An 8639-nucleotide genomic window follows, 5' to 3' on the forward strand; every position below is an offset into this window, starting at 1 on the left:
TCCTGTCCCACCACACATACCTTTGCTTGGTGGTACTGGGGGTCTACTGATTCCTGAAGTCAGACTCCTGCTTAGGGCTCTGAGCACAGCTGATCTCTGATACATCAGGAGGGAAACGCTGTAGGTGAGTGCTGTTGTGTTCACTGGAAGATGCAGATGGATTGAGGGCAGGTTTACTCTACAGTGTTTGGCTCGAGTAGTTGCTGTCTGGAGGCGTGGGGAGGAAGGCACTCTGATGTAACAATACTTTCAGAGAAGCTCCTTTAGTCTTTGCACAACAAGTATCTGCAAGGGGCTTTGCCAGCAGAGCTAGAGCTTGGCCATTGCTCCTGGAGGCAAGCCCTGGCCAAACACTCACCAGTCCCAGCAAAGTGTTTTGACACAGGCTTTGTTCAATCCTTCATGAGACTTATTTTCAAGACTGCCCCAAAGAGTGGTACTTTCCCAGCTTGAAGTTTAGCACAGGAAGCAGGATGGAGAGATCAGAGACTGAGGTTAGGAGAGGGGCAGGCCATGGCAGAGGGGCAGTAGGCTCTGGCTGCTGGGATCCTGGGGCTGGAGGTTTGTCCATGAGATCATGGAGCTGGCTAGTCCATAGTCATCCATCTAGGGAGGATACTATGAGCAGGACAGTGTTTTCTCTTGGATTTTCAAGAAATAGACTAGTGAGGAGAAATACTAAGGAGAAATACTAAAAAACAACGTGTGCTTTCTTCAGGATCCTATTTTTTAAACTTAAAATATATTTAAAAGCTTTGTTAGTAAACAACCCTCAAGAATTGGAAAATACATATTAGTTCAGCTGGTAATGACACTGCAGACACTAAACTGTTAATAAGTAATCAGCATTTTTCATACCATACCTTTTACCTTTGGATGGAGGGCCATCCCCTAATCTGATATACAAGGATATACTTGAGTGCAAGATCACCATCAGTGCTGTTGCTGTGAATTTATGTTGGTGTAATAGAAAGTAGAATTTGTTCCTAAGAGAGAGGCAGTGAAAAATGAACATATACTATAATTCCCCAAATGGTAGATTTTCATATTATTTATGTTCATTCATGATTTCAGTCTTGGAGATTGAATTAATTTCAGATCTCCTACCACCTGACCCAAAACAAAAAAGAGACAGCTGTGTTTGTTACTGCTTGGTAATACATTTTTCCAGGAAAACACAGCTTAGGCTCGGCTCTGCTGAAATAGCTGGCTGTTGTTTGTGCTTTACAAAGTGCACCACTAATTGAAAAGAGAATGAGTATCTGCCTACCCAGGGAACATAACATTTAACTTTGGTGCAGTGCAAGAACGTGTCAAAAATGGGTTTGGAACAATGTTTTAAAATCCTGTTCAATGTAAAAGAGGTGGTAAAAGTAGAAGAGTACTGTGAGGAAATGCTTAGTTTGGTTTGTTGTTTGAAGCAGAACAAAACACACTGTTCAAGAAAAGGGGCAATGACCCAAGAGAGTGCAAGTGTTCAGGCAGGATTAGAACTTATGAAAGCAGAAGAGTCCACTTTCTGCAGCACATGTAAAATAGGGAACAAAAGTGGGCTCATTCACCATATTGGCCATGGCACATGATGTCATTCCTGAATGACATTGATTATGTAGATCTATGTCTGATCTCAAAATTTGAGAAAAAAACCCACTAATAATTTGGGACCTAAAGCTGAGGTTTTGGAAGGAGTCAGCTTTACCTGAACACCAGCACTGATAGGCTGGGTCCTGTGATGGCAGGGGGAAGTGTTCTAGCCTGCTCTGCTGCAATCAGTCCTTTGAGGATTCAGACTTCTCTGCCTGGGAACAGTAAAGAAGTATTCCTTTCTGCTGACCTCTGAAGGTGGAAGGCAGCAGAGATCCCAAATAGCTTTAGTTGTTTTACACAGGGGGCAGAATGGCACAGTGACTGGAAATTAAGCTTTTGGATGGACAAAGTGCTTGTTCGCTCTGTTCTCTTGCATACAGTCCAGTAAGGTGTCTTGGGACTGTTCTGGACTACTCCCTTCTGAACAGGATAGTTCCTTTTTTTATGTGCAGTGATGCTTGGAGATGGAGATGAGCACATATATGTATGGGAAACTCACAAATATTCATATCCCTCTACAGATTTAAATGGCAGAAGAAAGTAAGCTTTTCTTTTATTTCAAGAAACAGAGTTCTGGTCTATTCTTCTCATGCAACTTCCTAATGAGCAGACAATAAGACTGTTATATACTTTTGTAATGAATAGATTATGTGGTTGAAAAAGGAAGCATTAGTTATGCCAACTGTGAATTATAGCACAGTTTTAATTCAAGTAAGGGGAAATCCACATGAATATCCACTGCATTAATCAAGATGAGATGCAATGCAATGAATACTGAATGAATAATAATGACACACCAAGAATAAAATGTCACAGTTTAAAAATATTATATCTTACCTCTTCCAGACCATCAGAATTAATTGAAACAGTAGAAAACCTTATGGCAAGTGGCATGTTCATTGTTGTTAAATCTAGCCCATTTATCAAAAGCTGGTTCATCTACACTTGGTACAAAACTCAGCTGATGAAGTTCTCCAAATCAGTTTTGTCAGTTGCCAGTTACAGGAGCACGGGCCCATCTTCATTGGATATTTTTGTGCTGCAGTTCACTAGAGGTAAATGTATGCATCTGAAAACATATAGACAAACATTTACAAACTATATTAGTTGCTTGGAGAGAAATATATGTCTTTTTTTATAAGAAAATATTTTAAACTAGCTCACAGGCTTTGCCATCTGGAAGAGATGATGTGTCAATGAATCTTTGTTATTACTATTATTTATTTTGAACTGTCAGAGTTGTACTTTATTGCAAAAAGAGGCAAATTCTACCTGAATGACTTTTGTCCATCTCCTGAAAGTTGGCTGGAATCTTAACCAGCAGAAATGCAATAGTAAAACCAAAGTGTTGTGGTCATGGATTTTGCCTGGATACTAGTCTTGATCTTGGTTATCCAAAATCACGATGCAGAGCAAAGGTACTCATTCCAAAAAAAAAAGGAAGATAATTCACTTGTGTTATAACCAGTTTAGATGAGGTAATGTGAATTTCAAATGATGTAGTTATACCAGCAGATGAGTTATAAAAAATCCCCTTTGAATCCTGCATTGCAACTGTATACACCAGAAGCTTGGTTTGTGCACCATTTGCTAAACAATAGTGCAGGGCCCAGTTCTCCTTTTATTTATTCTGGACTGCTACAGATTAATAAAATTAAGAGCCAGATTGAATAGTATGTTCTCTAATCATAGACTTCAGACTGGTGTCCTTGCAATGAGCTTTGTGTGTCTCGCTAAAACACAGCCTGCACAAAGCAGGCATCCAGTCTGGGCTCAGAAACAGAGAATCTGCTGCTTTCCCTGCTAGTCTGTTCCAATGGTTAGTCACTGTCACTCTTAGAAATGTGTTACTTATTTCCCATCTGGCATCCAGATATGGGAATGGATGTCAGAATAGCTCTTCTGACTTTAATCTGCTACTCCTGATGAGAGGAGAAACAGGCCTGAGGTCTGTTTGCTCCTGATCGGGAATTGGAGAGCCTGTTAGTGGTACAGGTCTGAGCACTTGGTGCCATCTATTCCAGTCAGCAGGCTGGGATGTTCGTTACTGTCTTATTACTTTCTTCTGTTTGTTCCACTAAGTGAGCATTTATCCACTGACTCAGCCCTTACATGACTGCTCTACCCACTCCTTTTTCCCCCTTTCTCACCCAGTGGAAAAATGTTGCAAAGTACAGTGATGCAGTGTCTGCCATTTCCACGAGCAGGAGTGGAGGGCAGGAGTTCATAACAAGTTATTCTGACTCCTTGCAACACACATGTGCCTGTGCACATGAAAACACGAGTAAACCCACTCAGAATCTGTCTCAGAAACTCCTGCTGAAAGCTGCCAGTTATCCCACACTGAGGTAAGCTTCCTTTTGGTCTTTTAAAGGTCAAATCTACCCTGTTACAGAGGGTCTGAAAGTCAGCACATGACAAACCAGATAGTTGCTAGAGAGCGATAAAATTTTAATTTTGGATCAATAATGATATATGAAAGTGCCTAGGTAACAATTTTAACACTTCTACTACAATGTGATTTTGCAGTGTCGCTGCTAATCTTGTAATGACATCGCCACCTGGTGCCTGCTGCATCATATACCAAGCTGCAGGAAACGCTGCGTTTCTATGGCAATTTCTGCAGCAGATGCTGTGGGCTTGATGTAAAATACAGGGCTTAAAAGGCTTCTTGTGAGAAGGGCAGGATGGGCACAGTTGATACCAAAATGCCTGGGTGCCTGATGATACTGGAATGTGCTGGTTGCCACAGTCCTCACTGGCATTAGTCAAGCCAGTGTAACACTGTAGTTTAGTGCAGTGGTGGGTCTGCTGGGGAACACTGAGGTGGTGGCTGCGTCCCCTGTTAGCACTGTGCAATACAAGAGCTGCTGCAGATCAATGTATTGACAATACCTTTTCACCCTCTTCATCCCAGTGTCCAGGAGAACTCCTCTTTTTTGAACACTCTTCTAATGCAGAAGAGCTCCTTTTCATTTATATGGCTTTGGTGTGGGAGGGACATTGAACCAAGAGCCAGTTTCTGCTTCCCTTAAAGTGGGTTTGTTCTTGATCGTGAGGGAAGTCCCACAGGGTTCCAGAGCTGGGATTTACCTTTGCTATACTGCACACATAATGAAGACAGGAGACAGGCCTTCAGGACAGCTGATAGTAGAGCACTGTCACTCTCTAGATATGCTGGACAGATAACAACTACAGTCTGATTTTACTTTATAATTTTATTTCATGTCTTAGGATCACCTCCTTGTAGGTTCAATCCAGAGAAAACTCCATTTCCATGCCCTAATATGTTGTGAAGCCTACATCCACACCAGCTTGGCTGAAGGGGTCTGTGCCGCTGTGACAAGCAGTTCTGTTCCTTCTGAGTCAAGAGTCCTGGAATGGCCTCTTTCTCACATCCTTTCTGCACATTGTCTTGAAGGGAATACTTTTGGACAACACTCATACACCATCCCATGCTGTGCTGAGCTGCAGAGTTTCACAATTGCCTCACTGTGCAGAAGGGAACCGGGAACTTGGCCACGACCATTTCCTAAGTTCCTTATACTGTGCTGTGGTTTTCAAGAGCTTTTGTGTCCTAGGCCAAGCGGAGGTGCCAGCTCACCCTTCTACCCTTAAATGCATGCTTCAGGCAGGAGAAATGTTCCCCTGTGTGCTGTCACCACCAAAAGCATGGGCAGTGTTAGGCCATATGATGTCATGAGGGGGATGAGCAGGGCAGTGGGGTGGGCTGGTTGCTAGCGGCAGGGAAAGGTGGAGCAGCTAGAAAGCCTGGAGGAGCAAAAAGTCCTGGAGCCCTATGACTTTTTATAGTGGATTTTCTCCTGCCAGAGAAGAATGAGTTAAATCAAGGTATAGAATGAGGAAGACTGAACAAAGCAGTGGGTGCTAGAGTGGAGAGATTAAGTTGGGGCAGATGGCAATTCTCAGAGAGGATTTCCAGGATCTGCTCCTGAAAACAGTGCTTGATTCTTCACATCCTCCATTCTCCTTTCCCTCAGAACGTATGCAGAAGGGGAGTAGCACCACCTACCTCCACGAACACCTTTTCAGGATCTCTATTGCCTGGCTGTCATACCAGGCATAGTCTGTCCATGGATGCAGGCAGACCTTACTTCCAGATGCTGATTACCATGTTCTTAACAATTACTCTTCTCATTCTTCAACATACTCCAAGTAGAGGAACTGCACTTCTGGGTCTTTCTATGCTGGGTCCTGGAGATGCACTCTTACCTGTGTAGGTGATCCCTCAAAATATTAAGAAAAGGTGAGGATTGGATTCACCTCCAATAATTTCTTTATGCTTTATCCTGAGTAGATGTCAGTGCTCAGCACTTCCTCTTTTCCTGCAGCCTTTGTTCTTCAGCACTCCACGAGCAACTCTGTCCCACCTCACAGGGCCTGTATTTATCCTGAAGAACACACCAGTTAGGGCACTAAGTAAGAATCAATGACCCTACTTGGTCCCCAGCCCTAAATTTTTGATGTACTAAGTACTTGCAGATTTGGCTGACTTTGGAGCTGCTATGGTTCAGGAGTTTGGCCACCAGTCTTCCAATGAATAAACCAACACAGCTACCCAGACATTCATCAGCCAAGCGAAGGGAATTAGTCATATTGACACCAGATGAGAATCCGGCCCTAAAATATCTGTAAGACAAAGAATGGAAAACACGGAAAGCTTTCATAGATATTCCATTTAATGTTTTGTAAACTTTCCTACTATGCTGGTAGGGGGATTTTAATACATCAACGTATTTAAAATAGATCTCAGTGAGATGTTTGTAATTGGAGCCAATTCGTCCTCCACCCTGAACTTCCTTATTGTTCCTGTCACCGTTTCATCTCTCTCCTCTCTGTAAAAGACCTTCTTGCTGACCCACTTCCTGCCCCTGTAGCAGTACTAAGAACTGCACAAGGAATCCTTGTTTTAATGCACTTAGACGCTGACATTGCATTTTCAGCCAGCCAGGCTTCATCTGGAGAGTAGAGTTCTTGCGTTTCCTGAAGTGAGTCAGTTGTGAGGAAAGTGTTTAACCTTTTTGTCAAAGGTTAAACATATAAAAGGGGAATGTGAAGCCCTTGTATTCCTGTTGTTGCCACATTAAAGAGAGCAGCTTTCACAGCTGAGCTAAATCCTACTTTTCTGGGGAGATATTTCTTTCTGTATCTAATTCAAAGCTGCAGTTTACTGCACTTGTTAAGGAAGGTGTATGTTTGAACAGGACTATAAGACAAGGTCATTCACTGGCTGTTTCCATTGGTGTTTTTGATTTAACTAATCCTCTTTGCCTTTCTCAATGGATTTGAAGAGGCTTGGACAGGCATTTGTATTAAGTAAGCCAATCAGAATTTTTTAAAACGGTCCATTCCTATAAAATATAAAGAACTTCAAAGAAAAATAAACAGCTTGAAAGCAAAAGAATTTGTCACTACTTGTTCTTACTGATGCTACATTGTTTTAATCCATTTTTCTCCACTGCTTGGCTGACTATACTGATTTCTTACCTGTAATCACCAAGACTGGTGACTTAGCTATGTTATCTACAATAACATACCTCTTCCCACTGGCTAAATACTTAATGGCATACTCTTGTCATGATCCAGATGACTCTGTCAAAGAGTTCATTCCAATTTTACACTGTGTGTTGGCTGCTTCTGTCCTTTGTGAAGCATAGGAACACAAACCTATTTTTGTTTAGAGATAATTCCACAGGTGACCTGCAGGTTGTTCTGCACCAATTGCACCACTGACAATTTGTTGATTATCTTTATGGCTGGGTCTGAAATACCCCACTGTAACCAATTGACTATGATTATCCAATGAGTTTGCAAACAAGCCAGGAACAGAGTTTACAGTAACCAGTAACTGCAGGTTTGCTCTTGAATCTCTGTTGCTCAAGGCCTCTGTTTCAGAGGATAATTAGATTTTTCTTCCCTGCTCTGGGTTCTTCTGCAGCTCTCTAGGATTGTGTCAAAAGCTCCACACAACAGTTTTTCTGGGCTGGAAAGATAGAGTCTTGAAAGGGAAAAGAGTATAAACAAAAGATAAAGGATAAAGAAAAATTAGAAACGTCATTCCCAAGGGAGTGTTCTCGACAATCTGTTAACTTTGCATTGGCGGGTTCATAACTACTTCCAGAAAAATGTCACAAACTCTTAGCAGAGCAGCTTGAACCTCTGCTGCTGAATTGAAGGAAATTTGTTCTAAAGAAAATACATCACATGAAGTTAACTCACAATACAGGATCAGCCAAAAACAACACCACAGAACAGGAATTCCTTCATTTTAACAATGCCATAATCTCATTGCAGGCTAAGCAGTAACATTAGAAACTGCACATATAATACTTTCCCTTACAGTTGAAATTCGGCAGTGGTGACTTTAAAAAAAATTCCTAAAAACAATCTCAGTCTTCAGCCTGGATACATTTGTTTGACTAAGAGGATTTGTGAGTTAACCACTTACAAAATCCACTCAGTGTATTGTTAAGATTCCAATGTTTTATTCCAGGTATATATGTAAGGTGTTATTCAAAATACATTGTAAAATAGTTCAAAGACGACACTGTGAGTGCTGCATGACCCGTGGAGGAGAGCTGATTTTCCCTTGCTCTATTATGTGCTCATCACTGTAGTTCTGCCTCCTTCAGTAAAGCAAACTCAATCTGACCGTGCTTTCCCTAATTACATCACTTTCATTGAAAGGACAAAAGTAACCACTATGAATCCTGCTGTTGAAAACCCAGGCACTACCTTCCACAGTTTTTGATTTACATTACAGTTAAGCGCTGTTTCACTCCAAAAACTAATTCCTTGCAAAGTTAGGGTAAAAGAGCTCTGTGCGAGTACTTCCTGTGCTCTGGAATTAGTGGTGGTACAACATGAAGGCAGACATAGCACAGAGCAGTTGCATGGTCACTGCCATGGCTCCTGGCCTGCAGTCGTAGCTATGACCTCCTCTATGCTCCTGTATGGAAGGATTTTGAGGAACACACCTGATTGCAGATCAGTAGGACAAATACAGGCACACAAGAGCTCTTGCTGTTTGC

Source organism: Chiroxiphia lanceolata, chromosome 6, assembly GCF_009829145.1.
Source record: "Chiroxiphia lanceolata isolate bChiLan1 chromosome 6, bChiLan1.pri, whole genome shotgun sequence".
NCBI classification, from domain to species: domain Eukaryota; kingdom Metazoa; phylum Chordata; class Aves; order Passeriformes; family Pipridae; genus Chiroxiphia; species Chiroxiphia lanceolata.